This window comes from Strix aluco, chromosome 4, assembly GCF_031877795.1.
Source record: "Strix aluco isolate bStrAlu1 chromosome 4, bStrAlu1.hap1, whole genome shotgun sequence".
Taxonomy (NCBI): Eukaryota; Metazoa; Chordata; class Aves; order Strigiformes; family Strigidae; genus Strix; species Strix aluco.
In genome coordinates, this window is record NC_133934.1 from 17,261,763 (window position 1) to 17,281,532 (window position 19,770).

General features: G+C 39.4%; 1 long non-coding RNA gene across 3 annotated transcripts; it reads left to right on the forward strand.

Moving 5' to 3' along the window:
* Positions 1-2,121: 2,121 nt before the first annotated feature.
* On the forward strand, positions 2,122-15,059 carry LOC141922653 (uncharacterized). Of its 3 annotated transcripts, none has more exons than XR_012623041.1 (2): positions 2,122-3,250; positions 3,563-15,059. It is a non-coding gene; the product is annotated as an uncharacterized LOC141922653 (long non-coding RNA). The 3 variants fall into 3 exon arrangements; XR_012623043.1 differs by having other exon boundaries at positions 10,961-15,059; XR_012623042.1 differs by having other exon boundaries at positions 11,468-15,059.
* Positions 15,060-19,770: the final 4,711 nt, after the last annotated feature.

Here is a 19,770-nt window from a genome sequence, read left to right on the forward strand (position 1 = left end):
CCGCCCCCGAGCCGCGCGCCGCGCCGCGCCCCGGCCGGTGACTCATCACCGCGCGACAGCGGCGCGGCCCGGCCGCCGCGAGAGGGCCCGGCGCGGGGGGCGGGGGCGAGGCGGGCGCGGCGCCATGTTGCCGTTAACCGCCGAGGTGCCAGGAGCCCCGCGCCCCGGCCTCGTCTCCTTCCAGCGTCTTCCTCTGCCCGGCCTCCGAGCTTCCTGTGGTTTTGTAGGTACCGCTGGGCACAAGAAAGACATTTGTGTTAGGGGAGAGATTTAGCGGGCCCTCTGCCGTTGTCGTAAGAAATGTGTGTAATGGCCACGGTTTCACCCCCACATGGGCTGGGTGACAGTAGTTCAAAACAGTTGCAAATAACGTGATTAATCTACACTGTGCCATGCAAATAAAGACCGTGTTTGGAAATGGAAAGCAAAAGGTGAATTATTAACTCTAAAGCCAACAGGATTTCAACAAACTGCATGTGTTGGACCAGACCGGGCACTTGAGGTCACAGACTCGCGCTCCCAGGGTTTGTGTATCTCTTCCCACAAGAGGCTTCTGGAAGGAGTCGTTGCTGCCAAGCCCATCTGCAAAGGACGGCTGCTGTTGTAACTTCCCAGCTAGCACAGAGCTCTCAATGCTGCTCTGGACACAGGGGGGCACATGTTGGTGCTTGAGGGGCCTGCAAAGGTCCACAAGGCCTACCAGCCCAAGAACCAGGGTCTGAAATCTTGTGGTTCATGAAGTGCCGAGGCTGGACAGGCGGTTAGTTACTGGCAACATGATAGTGGTGATGATAAGGCTTGTCAGAGGCCATACTAATGAAAAATAATTGTTCCTGTCACAAAGTGCTTGTAATTTATACAAGAGTAAACATGAACATAAGAAACAGGGAGCTCAAGGTAACAGCGAAGCACTTGTTTGCAGGGGAATTCACATGGGCACGAGGACAAAATACCTGGCCTGAATTTCAAGTACAAGGTCTCTTTCACATTCAGTTCTCATGTCCTTATCATGCATTCAGAGGCCAGATTCAGCCAGTTTAATATTTAGCCACTCATCCAGGGAAAACAAAGAATGCTTTATTCTTTCTTTGGAAGGCCGTAGTAGTCTTCCTCTATAACTCTTAAGTTAGTTGTACAGTTGTCTCAAAGAGCATTTCAGGCTTTGAATAGACTAGAGGTGCCAAACTCCATTGCCATTAGTGGTTCCAAATGCCTGAAATCTGGTAGGATTAATTCAAGTCTTGACATTTTCAGGCAGTGGAGCACTTCTTGCAGGCACTCATAGTGCAATAAGAGTATCATATAGGGAGCTAATAGTGATAGACTATATGTTACCAGTTTGGGCTTTCTTCTCCCATGTTTCCTTTGTGGATGTAAAAAGCAGTTGGAAAAATAGAATGCAGAGCAAAGAGCTCCAAAAAGAGCTGAAAAATTCCCTCAGCTGGAGTGCTGTTGCAGTGCATGCAAAATTACGTGACACCCTGAGAGATACTCTGCTTCCAACAGTGTATAAAAGCTATATCCATTCATAAGATGCATTGCACAATATTTAAGGACAACAAATTGTCACAAACTTGTTTTAAGTCTTACCCAAAAGAAAGTTATTGCAGCGTCAAGCATCATCTAAGAACCAGCTATGTTCTTCTTCCTTCAGGTCCGCTGAGAAGCTATCTAATGAATTCCCAGCACCAGTTGTGACAGCACATACATTTTCTATTCAGGGGTTGACCCAAGATAACCTTGCTTAGTTTAGAAGAACTTCCAGTTTTCCACTTGAAGTAGTTCAGCTGAAGGCACAATAATAGTATTACTGCAATACGGTTCAGCTAAGAATTTGCTCATATTTTTGATGCTTCAAAAGCACATTGAGCAGCTACCCTTAAGTTTCTACCCACAGAGTCTTTATGTTTTTTCTGTACTTTACATCCAGTTTGTTACCCATCATTGGCCAGAATTTTAATGTGTTCTTTTCCACATGCAAAGATGTGTGTATTTCAACTATTACATGTGCTATTTTGACATGGTGGACACTTTCAGAAGGTCAACCTGACGGCAGCAAAATCCAGTCTTTAGATATTTGAGTCACTGAACTAGCCAAGTCAGAGGAGAGAAGTTATTTAGTGAAAAATATTAGCAGTGCTGATATAGGAAGTAGTGTTTCATTATGATATCTGCTGTTGGGAGTTATCTGGGACCATCTGCTGTTTGGGCACGAGAAGCTGTATTTTGTTGCTTTCCATCGCTTATCTGCTGTGAGACATGCTACGGAGTGACTCTGCAGCGGGTCAGAATCCACTTTGCAGTTTCATAACCATTCACCGATCTTTTTCCTGAAGCGATTTTCTTAGAACAAGACACAGCCCTGTCTATGTTGCCACAGCTGGAGTTTCACTTTTTTCCCTAAGAGATAATTAGCAGGTGAGGGGGAAAGGGAGGAGGATTGTTTCAAAATAATGACTGTCTCCAAGGAGAAAAAGCAGTTTCATTCATACAACAGCAAAAACCGTTAGGATAGCTGTGGAGTGAATACACACCGGGAATTAAGAGTTACTTGAATTTTATTAGAAATGTCAGCACTGTTGATCTTTGGGGCTTTGCACAAGCTAATTCATTTTTTGCCTTAAATTTTCCATAAGTATACTATAGTAATGATTATCTACCTATAGATAATAATGTGTCTTACACATAATCATCACAGAGGGATTTTTGCTAATTTGATGTCAGGAAAGTTTCTTCTGGAACTGTCAAGTATTAAAACCTTTATAGTGTGTCCAGGTCAGTTGTGCTTTAGTCCTTGAGTCACTCATTCCTGCAACTACTCTGTCTCCTAGTGAGGATGGTCTTTTTTTAAAGAATATTTTTACATGGTCTAAAACTCCTCCTTTTTTTGTAATGCATTTTTTCCCCCCACAAGACCCAACAAAAGGTTATTAAGAAGAAGACTCAGAAAATGGATAATCGTTTTTTGTAGTGCTTTTTGCTAGCAGAACTTTGTTGTCTTTTCAGACCTTGCCATCTATGTCATTTACTCCCACCAACTCAGATATCCCCTCTTAACATAGATGGTCTATCAGTGAAATGTGCTAAAAAGAGGTCAAAGATCTTCCTTTTAGAGAGCAATACAAACATGGAAAAAAAATGTGTCAACAAAACGATATCTCATATGAGAAGTAAATTATGAACACAGGTTAGGAAACAGGAAAGAAGTCTCGAGAGAAGTATGAAACTCAGTGTACTGTACCAAGCGGAGGTAAGTGAAACTGGAGAATATATTAACTAGCAATAAAGAAGAGGCAGGTGTTAAAATGATGATAATAACAATGCCATGCTCATAGCTGTATGAAACAGTTATGAGTAACTGCAATACTCATAACTATATGAAAACATCTGGTATCTGTCTTCTGTTGTAAGCTTTTTGTCAGGCTCAAACTCTTTTAGACTTTGCAATATCATTCAAAAAAGACTAGATACTAAAGATATATGGTTTAATGGTCTAATTTCTTGAGTCTCCTGCAAGAATTATGTTGTCTTCAATGTGATTTTCAATCATTCTTCATTTTAGAAAACGTCATCACTAAGTGCACCTTCCGTGAAGAGGCAAATCAACAAAACTCATGATGAACTCAAAGTGCAATAATGCTGGGGTTTTTTTACCCAATAAAATATTTTCAGGCCCTTTGTAATATAAACAAGTTATTTTGTATTGGGTTTGTGACTTTTAGTTCATCGATCCACTTAGCATGTGGGTGCATACTCATTCTTCTACTAAAGGCAATGCATCTCTTAGCAACAACTGATATTAACAAACTTAGTTCTAAATCTTTCAGAATCACAGCTGTCATATATTTGCAAGGTACAAAAGTATTGGTTGGAAGTATAATCTAATTCTGTCTCAGGCAGTTCTGTTTGGTAGCTGAAGTTAAAAATATCTGTTTACGCCCACAGGAGAAAAATCATGTAAAGATTCTTTCCTCCATTTTATGTTCAACATCTAAGCAGCACATGAATTTTTGCATGGGATAATCTTCACATATGGAAAATAATCAGTATAAGAAATTGCTGTATAAACACTAGCACCCTACATGTTTCACTTTTTTTTTTTTTTCTCTCAATATAAAATTTACAATGCTAGAATTTACCATATTTTACCCCGAGTTGTAGTCTCACTAAAGATTAGGATGTCTCTTAGGTAAGCTAAGGGCATTGCTCAACATCAGCATGCCCTTGAATAATGTGAGTACAAATCATGTTATGCAATACTACAGTACCTGAAAGTCGGGTTTGACTTCTCACTGGTACATTTCCATTATTTGTTTGCTTTGGATACTGTATTATATAGCACAAGAGCTGCTACACAGTTAAAATCAACAGTACTTTCCAGTGACCGTGATTTTCCATACCTGCCATCTTTGAAATTTTTGGAAGAAATAATTCTTTTCACATACTTTTATGTGGCATCTTATCCTGGGACCATAGTTTGAGGAGGACTGAAGGGTAGAGATACGGAAAGTTAGTTCAATATTACAGCTCACATTATCTTAAAAATAAATTTCATAATATTCTTTGATTTTTGTTAAAACTTCTAGGAGTTCCCTAGTGTAATATTTTTATATCTCTTTCACTGTCAGATATCTTGAATGTTTTTATCAAGGCAATACTTTTTCTGTGGCCATCAGTGACAGTCTTTTCCTGCCCAGGGTCTGATCTCCATTTGTGTGTCAAGATTTCTTCAGGATTTATGTCTTGAGCAAAATGCCACAAATAATACTTAAACTGCTGCCTCTATTGGAGTGCAGATAGCTGAACCTCTGACATATATTATATAAGAAAAGCAGCAAATGGTCTTTTCAACATCAACATAACTGAACTCAGTGATACATGGGTCATTTCCTCCCAAGGTTCACACATTTGGAAGTAAAGTAGCAGGGAGATTCCTAAACCTCTTAGATTCCAAGTTACGTTATCACAGTCTTCATCCTGAAGTGCTGGAAAAAAGGCCTTGTAATCTCTTCTTTCCTCTTTTTTTCTTGTTACATATCCGTAGCTGTACTACATAACACTTAAAGATGGCTCTATACACGACAAGATGGTTCTAAGCGTTATAAAATAAGAGTGCAGCTGCCTTTGACTACATCCTCATCAGAGCTAAGCCAGACACGAGGTGTGAGGGGAATAGGTGGGCGGAAATCGGTGGAGAAAATGCAGATGGAACAACGGTTATGAGGGCTACAAAAGTCATGAACTGGGAAGACGAGCACCTGGGGAAGAGGTCGCAGCACCTAAACATGAGCTTCCCATATCTAAGAATTAAATTCCCAGTGTCAAACAGAAAGTGGTTGGTGTTTTGTTTAGGTGTCAGAAAGTAAATTACCTCTAAAAATTGGTTTCCTAATGTATAAATTTCAGTCTACCATTTCTTTGTATTTTTCAGACCCCAGGGAGCAGAGGTGAAATCCCAAACTTAGAGTGGCCTGGGTTTTGTGCCTCAATTTGCAATATGTGTTTTTGGTTGTGCCAAACCCAAGTAGAGATGGAAATCTCTGTTACAAGAATCATTAGCAATCCAAGTTGCTGTAAACAGTCCTATTGATTTTAATAAGTTGAAAATCTCAGCTCAGCAAGAGCATTTCTATTATGATAAAGTATGCAAATATATACATACATACAAGCTTTGTGCCTAAAATTAGATTGTGAGATCTCTAGATAGGATCTTAAGTCTCTCACTTCTGGAAAGCATCTCTACTCAGAAGAGAATTCAAATGTGTTAGATTTAAACATAAGGGTAAGTGTTTTCCTGATTTTAGGCAGTGAAAATGTGTTCTTCAAAGATGTTGAGCTTCGTGTAGGACCAAAGGAATCAGTTAGGAGGTTCTGGGACTGCTAGTTTAGATTCCTGTTTCTGAAAATCATGGCTCATTTTGTAATTATAGTTGCACATGAAAAACATGAACCATAGCATACACAGAAAAGGAAATGTATTCCTTATAAATTATAACTAATGACTCTGAGAACAAACCTTCAGTCATTCTAAGCCGAAATAGAGTCATGACCTTCAGTGGACTCATACAGTTTTCATGAGGTGAATTTGATTTCATGATTGTGAATTATTTGAAGTTTGAAAGAAGAAATGTTTTGTTGTTTAATCGTTATTTGCTATTTAAATGGTGCTATAATAGATACAGATCATCTAATCTGCTGTGCACAATATAATGAAAGTGAAAAACCTTATGCAGAACTGCTCTTCATGAACACAGATGTTGGTTATATATATAAACACACACAAATGTTTATTTACATATACATGACAACAGAATACTGAAATCAAGATCAACTTCAGGAGCTAAGTATTGTTTTAACATTAGAAATGTTCTAAAATCAGCCAGTCTCTTTCAGGCAAGGGTTCAGTGCTACATTTTCTAATAATTGCCATCCCTTGAGATTAATTTTTGCTTTAGTTATTGCTTTTGTTATTAACTCTTATAATCCATTTGTGAAATGTGACAACAGCATTTGGATCAAATTCAACTCTGATTTAATTCCAGTAAAGCCAGCATAGTCTGCATGATCTTTTATATGTTAGTGTGCAGACGTAGATTTTTGATGTATTCACAAACTGTGTCTATCAATATATCAAACTGTGTCTATCGATAGCATAGTTACAGGGAGTGATTTCTTATGTCACACATCAAAAACCCTCTATAGTAGCATGATGAGATAAGAATACATTGTCAACTGGAACTCAAAATTTCCCATCCTTTTTTTGCTCAAGTTTATATTTGAAGCAGGCAATTTTAATTTGGCAGGCTCTGTACAAATCCAATTACCATTTGGAACACCGGGAGGATTGCTTTACCTTGATGAGTAACAAGATGCACTGGAATGTGTTTGGGATTGCTCTTTCAACCCTGCCAGATCATAAAGAAAGGCACTTACACAGAAAATTCTTGATATTCCTGCAAAGTAACCCTACCTGCCCTACATTTGCATAAGCTAGCAGAGCGCTAGCTAAACATGTTTTTTATTTCCATTTTCAAATTATTATTGTTGTGAGATCCTGTAATTTACAAGTTATATGCACCAAAGCCACATTAAGAGTTGACAGAATTCACGGAGGGACATCAGGAGTAAAAGCTGAGATTCCATCTGTCAGCCACTGAGTTCATCTTTGGAATATCAGAACATAGGTACTAAAGAAACCATCAACTGGTTAAAGAATCTGGCGATTTAACTGAAGCAATATGAAATATATTCCTTTTTGGAAAATCTTATGAAAACACATTTTCAAACACAGGCAGCTGACTAAGAAAAAGTCCTGTAAATGATGTCTCTTAACACTATTACGTTTAAAGTACTGTCAGCATTTCTGTTACTGGGGTTTACTGTGGAGTACTAGATTAACTTCTAACTCAACCTTAAGAATATATGCTTCTTTACAATCTAATGGCTTGTTTTGGCCTAAAAAACTTGCACAGGTATGCATTGATGTTTATGTGTTTGTTTAGAGCACCTGCGCACAGAAATGTGTGTTCACATAACCAAGTACCTATCTATAAACATCTATTCTATGGAGATGTTTATAAGTAAAAAGAACCCTAGACAAGCAGTTCCCAGCCAGCTTGCACAAAGATGACTCCCATGCATACGGATATTTTTGTGGGCATTAGTCAGCTGCTTGGTTATGATAACTTGATCCAAAGTCTGACTCTGGAGTTATTTTAGTGACCAGGATGCACTATTTTAGTTCCGCTTTATAAATCCCTGTAATATAATTGCTGACAGAACCTTTATCACAGCATTGCTGGCAGATCATTTATGATCATTATGATCTGCTAGCAGATCATTTATTCATTCAACACAGGAATAAATGCTTGATACATAAATTTTAATAATTTCAGCCCTGCCCAGGCAGGACGACCCCTTTCCGAATGACTGGAAGTTACATGACTCATTCCCTCCTTTGTATATTTCCAGCTGGCACATTCGATTCCCTCCCAGTACTCCTATATTTCACAATCCATAACAATCATTCTCCCCTTTCCTTAAGTGAGGTGGTTTGAAATTAAATCAGGAGAATTATCAATTAAAATAAGAACAGTTGGATGTCTGAGTGTTGCCCCTTGGATGAATGCAGAACTATCATCTTAACTGCAAATAGCATACTTTATGATAATATACAAAGCACACCTTGTTTAATAGAAATATTTCACACTTCCAGTAAGATGGTTAAATTATATGTCCTGATGTGTCTGCAGAGCACAAGCATACATTTAAATTGGAGTCTATGACATAGACAAGGAAGACTAATAAAGCAATACCTGAGAATTAACAGAAAAACGATAACAGCATTCACAGAACTACTCTGTCTTCTGATTTACTCTTTCCTACTCACAGCATGTTCCTGGCTGTGAGTTAAGATTGCTCATGGTGCCAATTCACCCTTTTTTTCTACAGTGTGTCTTCATGGCAGATCTTGTTCTCGCCTCCTTAGCCGTGTTTGGCTCATGTCTCAGTAGCCAAATTTTAAAAACTCTGTCTGAACATTATTGTTTACCTTTTAGACCTACAGCCCACCTTGAGCGAGCAGGTGTAATGCCTGGCTGAATCAGCCGCATGATCAGCATCATAGTGTCCTGAAGGCACAGTCAGGAGTTGAGTGTTTCACTCTGGAAAATACCTGGTGTCCTGGGAGAGAGGAGCACCCTCCCATTTGCTTGCAGTGACCGCTTGACTGCTCAAACGCTGTGGTGCTAGAAGCTGCCTGTTTTAGGAAGTTAAGGAATAGACTGATCCTGAGCCAGCTCTTTCTGTGCAACAAAGCCTGATTTGTGTGGGCTTTCAAGGAAATAGTTGAGCAGGTAATTCAGCACTGAGAAAGTGAGAGCACTGCGTCTTACTAGGTGAGAGGCAGTTGGAGGTGACAAGCAGTTTTGCAAGGGAGCCACTTGTATTTTGAATTTTAGATCTGGGTTGAGGAGTGTCATTTTAGACGCACAGGCTTAAAAATTGTAACTTAAATTCAGGAGTGGGTTAACAGCTGAATTTCTCTTGTGGGAAATGGATTTCCCGGTTGGGAACATCTCTAACACTTAGGCAGTTTTCCCATTTACTAAGTATAGCTATTCCTTTTAATTTGCATAAAGAATATGGATATGTAAGTCCCCAATTACTTTAAAAGCAATATTTCAACTGATACAGTGAAGTAATTAGTTCAATGAAGAAATTATATTACATAGTGGAAAGCTTGGTTTGCCAAGGATCAATTTGTTGACATTTAAATCCAACTCGAAATGAAATGCACAGAACAAAAAGTAGACTATTTCAGTAAAAAGCTATCTCATCAATTTGGAACAAATAAAAAGCATGCCTGCTTTTCAGCCAGAGGGGCTAAGTAAGGGATTTCTCTGCAGTAGAAGACTTACAAATCACCATTTAAAACATGAGGAGCATAGAACAGTTTATGATTAAAGCATGGGGAATGAGCATGTTTCTTTTGTTGTTCCAGAAGTAGAATCATTATTTCTATAGCACTTTTTTCCTATATATAAAATGAGGATACTGTTACATATGCCACCTTTTCACGGAAGTGTGATGTTTGATTCAGCAACATCTGTTAATATCTCTGAAATTTTCAAACAGGAAATACAACAGGAAGGGAAATACCATAACTGATTTACATCTGGATTTCCTTTGCTTGACTGTTGCAGTTGTTTATGTACTGTCATATAAATTCATAGTATCTCCCCTACAAATAAAGCACAAGAGTTTGTTCCAAGAATTTTCCTGTCTAAACTGGATGTTATAATACTAACAAAACAAGTAATAACAATGAAAAATGAATGAGCTACAAGGGAATGAAGAACATAGTTTTGAGAGGTAACAAAAGTTATTATATATATTTTTTGTTAGTTCATCCAAGAAACAAAGGGGAAGGACAAGATGCTTTTTACAAGCAAGGAGGTTTTCTTTCTCAGTACAAGATGGATGTGAAGGTTGCTGATGTAACCAGTAAATGTAGGATTATTTAAACTGTCCAAAGCACAATGACCTTCAGTTATTCTTGAAAGTTATAGCAGTTTTAAATCTTTTTATCAACACAAGCTTGGATTTAAAATATATAGGCCCCACATGAAAATTTTAGTTTTGTTATTTTCCTAGTATCATATAAATAGCTACAATAAATTGACAAGAACCATTAATTCCTATTCTAATTAAAGATAATTATGATATCAAAGATCATTCATATCAGTGTTGGATAAACACTCAGAAAGAAGCTAGTAAGGGTTCACTTTGTCCCCTAGAGATTGTGTAATCATGCCTGCCAGAAATAACTATATATAAAAAAAATCTGCTGGAAAGCATAGGGACTGTCTCCAGAACTGAAATTGAGTCAAAATAGGGATAAAGAAAAGCTCTTTTAACAGCATATAGCTATGCTAAGGAACAGCTTCAAGTAGAAAATGAAGATACAATTTTCTGAACTGTGTTGGTAAAGATTCTGTTCTGGGGTAAGGATTAATCTTCATTCTTCTGGACACGAACCAAATTTTAACTGATGACAGTGAGAAAAATCTGCCTATAGGAACACTTTTTATTCCAGCCTGGTATGCTTCAGGATTTCTTGCTCTTTCCTCCTAAGAAATCAATTGGGGTTGAAGATAGGATGCTGGAAACAGGATACTGCCTCATAATAAGTGGAGGTCTCATCAGCTGTGGCCATGCTTATCTGTTTATCCAAAACATGCATAGATTTTATGAATTCCAGTATGATAGGTCTTATAAGGACCACATAATGAGCAAATATCAGTAATTGAGAAGAATTCTCCACTTAAATACAAAAGGGGCCCCAAAGTTGCTGTGTGCTGCCTTTCCATGTTTGTACTGCTGTGAATGAGCTAGATCGAGGGCTAACTCTGACACACCTTGTCCCTCTGCTATGTTCTGCTTTCACCCCCTTTTGCAGCTTAGACAAAATTGGCACAAAAGAATTTCAAGCTGACAGAGATCGTTCATGCCTCACCCATCGGCAGACACCTGTCTCTACCTCACGCTGCCAGTGTAACCCAGACCAAACTGGAGGCAGTGCCAGGGTATTTGACTTCACCTGGGCTTCTGCTTCCATGTGGTCTCCGTTGCTTTCTTTGCATCAGCAGTCAGAAAGGGACAATTGCTTCTGGGTCTCTGATCTGTTCCTAATGTGCAAGTGCTGAATCTATGCGGTTTTGAAAGAGAAAAAAGTGCCGAGACTGATCACTTCTGTGATGAAGAAATTCTATTAAGTTTGAGTATATGTTCTTTATATGGGTATTTCGGAAACATTAGTGACGTAGCCTATTGAATCTGCCTACCTGTAATAATGATAACAAGCCAGCAATATATGTTGACATTAAGTGATTAACACCTTTAATAATAATAGAAAGCATTGTGAACTGTGGAAACAATCAGCACTTAAATATATCTTGTATTCTAGAGACTTACCCCAGCGAGGTTAACAAAGAACGACTACAAGGCAAAACCAAAAGGCTCCCCAAAATACCTGGGTGCAGCTAGTCGTGTTGACAGATTGAGTCTGCCCACCGCTTGCAGAGGTGACTGCGAGATGTGTCAAAGCATTCTTGGGTGCATGTTTGGAGTAAGAGAAATATATGCTCTGGGTAGTCTATCATCCAACCTATGGCTTGGGACCTGCAAGTTCTGGGGGGACAGTGAGCAGACAGGACAAGTTATGTGAGACATCTAGACTAGGCCAACATGCTGCAGGGGCTGCACACACTTGTGGTAGCATATATCCTATTTAATTACTGCATTTCTTAGCTCTCTGTTGACCTCAGGGACCTTCAGATCAGAACTCTGTTCACTATTCTGTCTTACTGATGCGTCTAGGCTTGTATTTCTGAGTAATCCTTTGATTTTTAAAAATGCATCTTTCACTTCACTGTAATTTTTGTTTTTAATGTGGACTTCCATCAGATATATATATTTGCCAGTGAAGAGTTCTTGCCAGCAGTTGAATTGTCACACTCTGTGCTATAATTCTGACGTGGATATAAATTGTTTGCACTTATCTGCTTATAACCACAGTTTTTCTTTGGAATACTCACTATGAAGAAAATCCAAAGGTAAGCAGATTTTTAAAGAAAGGCTTGGAATTCTGTAGGAAAATATAAAATAAAAAGGTGATTATGCTTCTGTGAAAAATTTAATAATTTAGCACCAGAGGTAAGATGTTTTTGGCACTGCTAAACTCAACATTTATAGTATAGAATCAAACCGGAATTCAGCTAATACACATTAGCGACAGATAGAATGTATCAGTAATCTTTTATTCTATGCTGCCATCTTGTGACTGTAAATGTGATCTGCTGGTATATAATAGCTAGAAAACCAAGCCCTTTAAATATGAGGACGTTTTATTGAAATACTCTTTCTGTTCTTACATAGTCCATACTGAATCAATAGGAGGGAAAGAACAGAGAAAATACTTGGGCAATATTTCTGCTAATGCAGTCATCAGTGAGGAGTCCCAAGCTTGGCAGTCGTGGATAGGATGGTTACACAGTGAAGTCATTGCCCATGAACATTTCTGAGAAGGAAACTTCTGTATGCATCCATTAAATCAATTCCTGCCTGGGAATCTGGGTAAACAGATCCATCAGACAGCCCTTCTTCAAAACTCCCTGGAGAAAATACCAAGTTAGCTTTTCTGTCACTATGGGAAAGCAGCATGAAATAACAGCTGGCCTGTGAGTTCCCTCTTCTCTCAGTAACATAAAGGAACAGACATTTAGCTTGGGATGACATTCAAGGTTGAATAAGAAGATTATTAGTTTCTGCAGCTCAGCCTATTGAAGACGAGTGAATGAGAGCCAGTAAAGAAGGTGGCTCTTAGCTGCTAAGCATGCAGTAAGATAGGCGCTGTATCACTAGCACAAAGCAAAGACAGCCTGGAAAGCCTCTGATTTTGGTGATGCTACTCAGGATGAAGTTTTGCACATGAAGGCACACCAGCTTTACAGTAATGGATAGATGGTATAGTAGGTTACATCTAACACTTCCCAGGCACCATACCGTAAAAACAAACTTTCAAAGCTGGAGGACATATTGAATGACAATAACTCAAAATGATCTGAGGGTGGAAGAACTAATTTGTTATGCAAATATCATCCAATAGATTACAGGGCATAAATTGTCCAATAACAAATTTAGCCTAGAATTTAGAGAAAAGTTTCTAACCATTCAATAAGTGAGGTTCTGAAATGGCCATCTAGGAGAGCAAAGGAAACCTGGCTAGTGATAGGATGAATCGTGTTAAAGTTGTTGAAAACTTGCTGGCCAGAATTCAGGAGAATGCCTGCAGTCCAGTCCGGTGTTGCTGCAGATAATGAGACACCAACTTTTGAAAGCTCAGGTAAGAATTATAGTTACATGAACAAATAGAAAATGCTGTATCTTAACAAAATAATGTAAAAAGACCGCAACAACTCGAGAGATTTAGGTGTAGCTTGAATTAGAAAAGGGGAGAGTTTGAAGGACACAGAGCTACATGCATAGAGAGGATTCCAAAAGAGAAGTGGAAGACCTAAATAGAAATCAGAGACCTGTGTTTTACACACACTGAGTTGAAACTGGCAGATTCAAAGGTTAGTTCAAGACCATTGGACCTAAGTGTGCCTAAATTTATCTCTAACACTGATGAAGCCTGGCAGATTCACTCTTTCCCAGGGAAGTGTACCTGTAGTGAGGAGGAGGAACTGCTGGTCAAAAGAATTTGTGGTGTGTAGCTCTAGTTTGGAAGTTTGCATGGGGAAGGGTGAGAAGTCCACTTGAGAAAACCCCACATTATTGAATTTCTTTAGGTGTTTTCTACTTTAATTTGTTGTTCACATTCAGTTTTGTTCAAACAGTACATGATCACTGTGAATTAAGAAATAACATTATTTAGAAACTAGGTGGAGCTATTTGTTTAGCACATGCAGTGGGTCTGATATGTTGCACTCTGTGTGTCGAATAAAATGCATGGTTTATGTACACAGATGATGAATGTGTCACCTGTATTTCATGATGCATACATTTGCTAAACTTCAGTGAATGCACTGATACATTTTGTAATGGATCTGAGAACTGGTGTACTGTGCACATAGTACATTTGCAGAGTAGCAGTTCTTTTTATGTTAGAAAGCATTTTCAGACAGCTTGAAGAAGGCAATGGCAACTAGTTAAGTGAGTGGCAGAGATGGAGATTGCATTGGAGATTGACTGGTGAGGAAAGTCTTAAAAGGAGCCAGATGTTGCAATAACAGATATTTTGAGATTATTGAGTTGTAGCACAGGAATATATAAGATTAGTGTAGGAGAGGTGTGGCATTTAGTAGATCTTTTGAATATTCCACTGGATGTAGCAAAGTAAAAACAAATACACTGCCATTTACAGGTGCTCAGAAAGAAAACAGCAGGGTGGAGATTGAAGAGGGGTGTCAGAGACAGGAAATTAATTTCTTGAACCTGTATGTGCCATGATGTTCCTGCTTTCTCAAGGTTTGCTTTGACAAATGCTGCCAGCATAACGTGCTTTCCCTGAACAGCAGCGAGCTAGTGGTGAAATACATGGTCCATATACCATCTACATCTACATCTTTTTCTAAACCTACTTTGTGGTTAGAAGGCAAAACCATGTGGTAAGAAAACTGGGTTGGGTGCCATTTGATAAGGACTCATGGCCCTAAACCCTTTCCTTCACCCTGTACTGTTCCCCAGGGAGCTTTGCACGCCTCCTTCATTCTGCACCTTATAGATACCTCAAGAGTCCAGTCGTGCTGAAAGGTGACATGCAAGTTGCAGCCGTCTCCAGAATTCCAACTTCTCTACATCTGCCCTTGGCTAAACAAGGCTGTACTGTTGCTGGATGTGCTACACCTTGGAAGAACTGGGAAGCTTCTACCTCTGCTGCTTCCATAACAGCTTGAATTTGCAGTAGAAAACCTGGCCTGTGTTTGACTTACTCAGTGAAACTGCTCACTTTAGAAAAATAAATCAAATCATGTAGGGCTGATTTTTGACCGTCAGACTTTGTGACTAATTCCCTTACCAAAACAGGGCAGCCTTGACAAAGTAATATACCTTTTATTAGCCATGAGGTTGCAAATAAATTGAGTGTTTTCTAATGTATTACAATCTATTGTTTAGCATGGAGTGGTTAAGATTATTACAGTTTTTAAAGCCCACAGACATTCATAATATTGCTTAACAGCTGGTTAAATACTCATAGTTAAGGTTGACAACATTCTGGTAAAAGACCTGATTCGTTTGGGTCATACAGTCCTCTCTGTCTCACTGTTGCCATTCTCTTGACTTTGTAAAATAAATGTCATTTGTTAAAATTATCTTTTTTTCTCATGTTTTCCGAAAGTTTGCAATGCTTGCAATACTGACCGGTGGCTCATTTAACAGAGGAGATTGCTCTGCTTTTTATACCTCTCTCAAGTTAAAAACTTGGCAAGAGCTTCCATTTCTGCTTGTGTTTGCCTTTCCATAAAGCTTACTTCCATAACCTGAAGTTTTCTAAAGTTTTCTGTTACTGCTTACTCCAACTCCCTCCTCCATAGTTCATAGTTTTCATCGACTTTTTATAAATACAGCCAGTCTATATATTTCTTCCCCTTTCTAAAGTCATCTTTTAAAGTCAGTTATCACTTTCCTTTCTCCTTTGCTGCCTTAGTGGTGCTTCATTTATGTTCTATTTGCCGTATCAGTTTACAAGAAGCAAATAATGTTATTTTTTTCTACTCCATGCAGTCCATCACACACTGTCCCCTCTGCCCAGACTCAGGGAGGTCAGCAAATAAATACTTTTTGTGAGAATTCCATCTTCTCCTCAAGTTTCATTAAAACAAAAGAGGTAATGTCCTCAACATTAGGGTTAAGAAAAAGAATATGTGAATATGAATGAAATCCAAGGACTTTTCTCTGATGAGAAAATGACCAACTAAGTATGCTGATATAGTAAGCATGTAATATTATACGAACATATTTTCATCCACCCGGAATTAGAGTGTTCTTCCCTGGTTTAGATTATGTTGCCTAAAAACAGCATGAGTAGATCATAGGTAATGCAGCAATGTTTCCATAAATCATTTCCAAGAAGTGTTAGCTATCCTGCAATGTGTGTAAGAAAAAAGACAAGCATGTTATGAAGTTTTGCATCACCCACTGTAAGTAATCTTTCCTTGGGGCCACTAGTGAGAGAGACTTTCTTTTGCCAGTAGGAATTATATGAAGAAACCAGAGCAGACAATGGGAGGTTTTGAGTTCAACCCACAATACCCAGGAGGAGAGCAACTTTCCAGGATAAAAAAGTGGAAATGAAGGAAAATGCCAGTGGGTTCCCAGCATGGAACCTATTGGCAAGTCTATCTAAACAGAAGTAAAGGTCTAGTTGGAGTGGCAGTGCTGCAGTGACAGGTGGGGAGGAGAGCCTGAGCATGTCTTCTCTGAGAAGGTGGAAAAGGTGAGCCATTCATCACTGTTGACTAAGTGTCTGAAATGCAATTTATGGAAAACCTAATTTTTCAGTTAGAGACAAGAGGATGATGGGAATGAACCTATTCTGTATCAAAGATACAGGTAGGTGGAGAATCAAGCACTATGCACAAGTTTAAAGGGAAATATATCTTGTCAAAGTAAGGAACAGTGAGGCTAATTCATCACTATACCAAGGTACCTACTGTACTCAGAGAGGAGGGAAAGTTACCAGGAGGGTTTTGGACCAGTCAACTGCTTGGTAAATTCTCTAGACCTCCAAGGACTGTACGTATGTTGTCATTTTAGATGATGTTGGAACATGGGCTAAAGATGGAGAAATACATGGTTGCATACAACAGCATGTTACATCCTGGGAATAGGTATGAATTGTGTCTATCACTGTTATAGCCTGCACTAATAAAGGGTGATGAGATTAAATACAGTTAGCTAGTGTACTTAACAGAATATTCAGTAAATTCAGGTAAATGCAGAATTGCCATGCCTCTAGCTTTATTAACAACCCAAATTAAGGAAGGACCATCTAGCCTCAGAACAGGGTTTCGCTATGCCCAGTGATCAAAAATAATGAATCCTAATGTAACAGTGTGGCCAAGCATGAGTATCAGACTTGAGTAGCCTTGTTTCATTACTTCTCCTTAGGTAGAGAAGGAGGATTTACCCTTGTTTTCTCATCTAGTTGACACACAAAGATCTCATCTCTCCTGTTGTATTCCTCTGAAGGGACATAAATCTGCATGAGAGCTTAAAAATCCCTTTCAAAGTGAAATAGGAAGAGATTCTTTCAAATAAAATCAGATATAACCTAAGTTATATCTAAGCTGAAAATACATTGAGTACCAGTTGCTTGATCTGGCCCTGGAGCAGGTAGTAGGTTACTGTCAGATACTCTGCTACATTAAGCACCAGGGAGCAGCAAGCCTTTGAGTTCCAGAGCTGCGGGTACCAACCAGGGTTGCAGGGCAGCATGGGCTCAGTCCTGTCACCCCAGAGCTTAAATGCAGGTGACAGACCATGGGCAGAGGGTACATAGGGGATATCCCAGGCAAGGTTTTTTCCAGCTCTTTCTCACCGGCAGCTGTTTGCACAGCAGCCTGAGCTGGGGCACACAGCTGTGCCCCATCCAGGCTGACGTGGGCCACGGGATCTGAACCCTTGCATGAACTGCTGGTGCTCACAGGCTCTGATGCTAGGCATAATAGAGGTTAAATCAGTTTGGTCAAGAGATATGTCACTACCAGGGGAAAGTAGTTTGGGAGCCTTGAATAACATTGATACATTGATCTTGATGAATAAATGAGTTTGTTTTAATAACCATGGTGACAAGGACTGCCTACTGGTGCCCCAATTGTTACACTGAAGTAACTCACTGCAGAGGTAGAAACTGATGCAGGTACACAGTTAGAAAAGAGCAAGCCACGTGGTGAAGAGCCGGGCAGAAGTAAGCATTAGAAGTAAAAAAGCGCAAGCTAAGGACTTTGAATTCACCAGAACTGCATCAGGAAACAGCATTCTGCAGGAACCTGTAGTCCCCTGGCAGGCAAGGATGGGCCAAGCTCCCGATCCACAGGATTGCTGGTTCACAGAGTAATTTGGGGGATAATTACAGCATTGCTTGCCTGGTTCTCATGCCTCTGTCTTTACAGAAGGCTGTTCCTCATCTTTCTAAGCTGGAAGGGTCACATCTGCATTCCTGATTAGTGCTAATAAGGTAAAGGTGACTCTCACAACCCACTCTCCAGCAATACATCATATCTAGCTCCCAATATACTAAACATGGGCAGAATTCATCGCTGCACAACTACATTTTAAACCTGTGTATTATCTACTATTGTATCTAATTTAAGCATTTCAAATAGGATAAGACTAATTTATTGCCCTTCTCCCAATTCAAGCCCTATCACACTGTAATGTTCTACAGTCTTGATATCAAAATAGTTCATTCAGTACCACCTTATTCATTTTTCATATTACATCTGGATTTACAAAGGCTTGAGCAATTCCTTGTGTCACTTAAAGAATTTCTTTTTCAGATAAAACATTTGACTGGCAAACACACATCTGTACTGCATACTCATAATGTGTGATGAGATTTTGATGCTTTACCAGGGAACTACAGCAAAATTCTTTGGTTACTTGCTACAGGACTGGCCAATCTCTCTCCCAACCTCCTTCATACTCTAAATAGTGTTCCTGGTAATAGAAGAACTGAAGAAACTGAGATTAGGATTCCTTTAAACAGAATTTATTAAAACCTCAGAAGTTCTCTGTACAGGAGAAAATCTTCCAAAGCTAAGATTAAAGTTGGCACTTTAATAAAGAGTGAGATGCCTGAATAAATTGGTGGCCCACAGGTGCTGAGGATCTGCCACTAACATAAGCTTCCATAAGAGTAGAAACCAGGCAGCATGTATGAAAACTAAGCTCTTTTTATAGGCACTCGAACATGCCAAAACCCAAGACTGTGCCCCACACTCTCCATCCCTTTGATTGACCTCAGTTTGTCTAACCTGCTTTCAATACGCTCAGTTACTGTACAGCTGTTCATCACAGCCACCTAAGATCAGGACTGGACATTCACACAGCTATGCCCATTGGAAATACTCTCCCCCAGCTGTATGCTACTTGCTTATGCTAGAGATTACTGTCCTCAGGAGAAATCTTGTCAGCATTTGCTAATCTGCTTCAGACAACCACGATTTAAACAGCTGACGAAAGTGGTTTGCACCAGCCAGGCTAAGTTTGCCTGAAGTGTTTTAGCAGAGCCACCCAAGATCTCTTCCAGGAACAGAACCATGGGGACAGGTTCCAGCTGCTGGCTGTGCAGACAGCTGTGGGTAGAATGGTTGAAGAGGCACTGGGATCTTGAGGAGGATGTCTGTCCATGGCCTAACATGGAGTTATCTGAGACACTGGGAAAACAAAAATGAGTCACAAGAGCAACACCAAATAAGGATAGAGTCCAAATCAAGGGTTTGTCTCTGATTTGTTTACCATGGATGGAGCTTTCAACTAGAATTCACTGCTGATATCCAAATGTCCTTCAACATCACAAGGAGACTAGTCCCTCATGAAAAAGTCTTTAATGCCCCTAAGATTATCGACGGTGCCTGAGTGTCCAGCTTTGTAACCCAAGTACACTCTTCTGCTTTATGATTTCAGAAGACAAAAGAAAATAAGGACAAGCAAATAAAATGTAATCTCTCTTCAGTAAAAAATTGTCAGTATTAAAGCTCA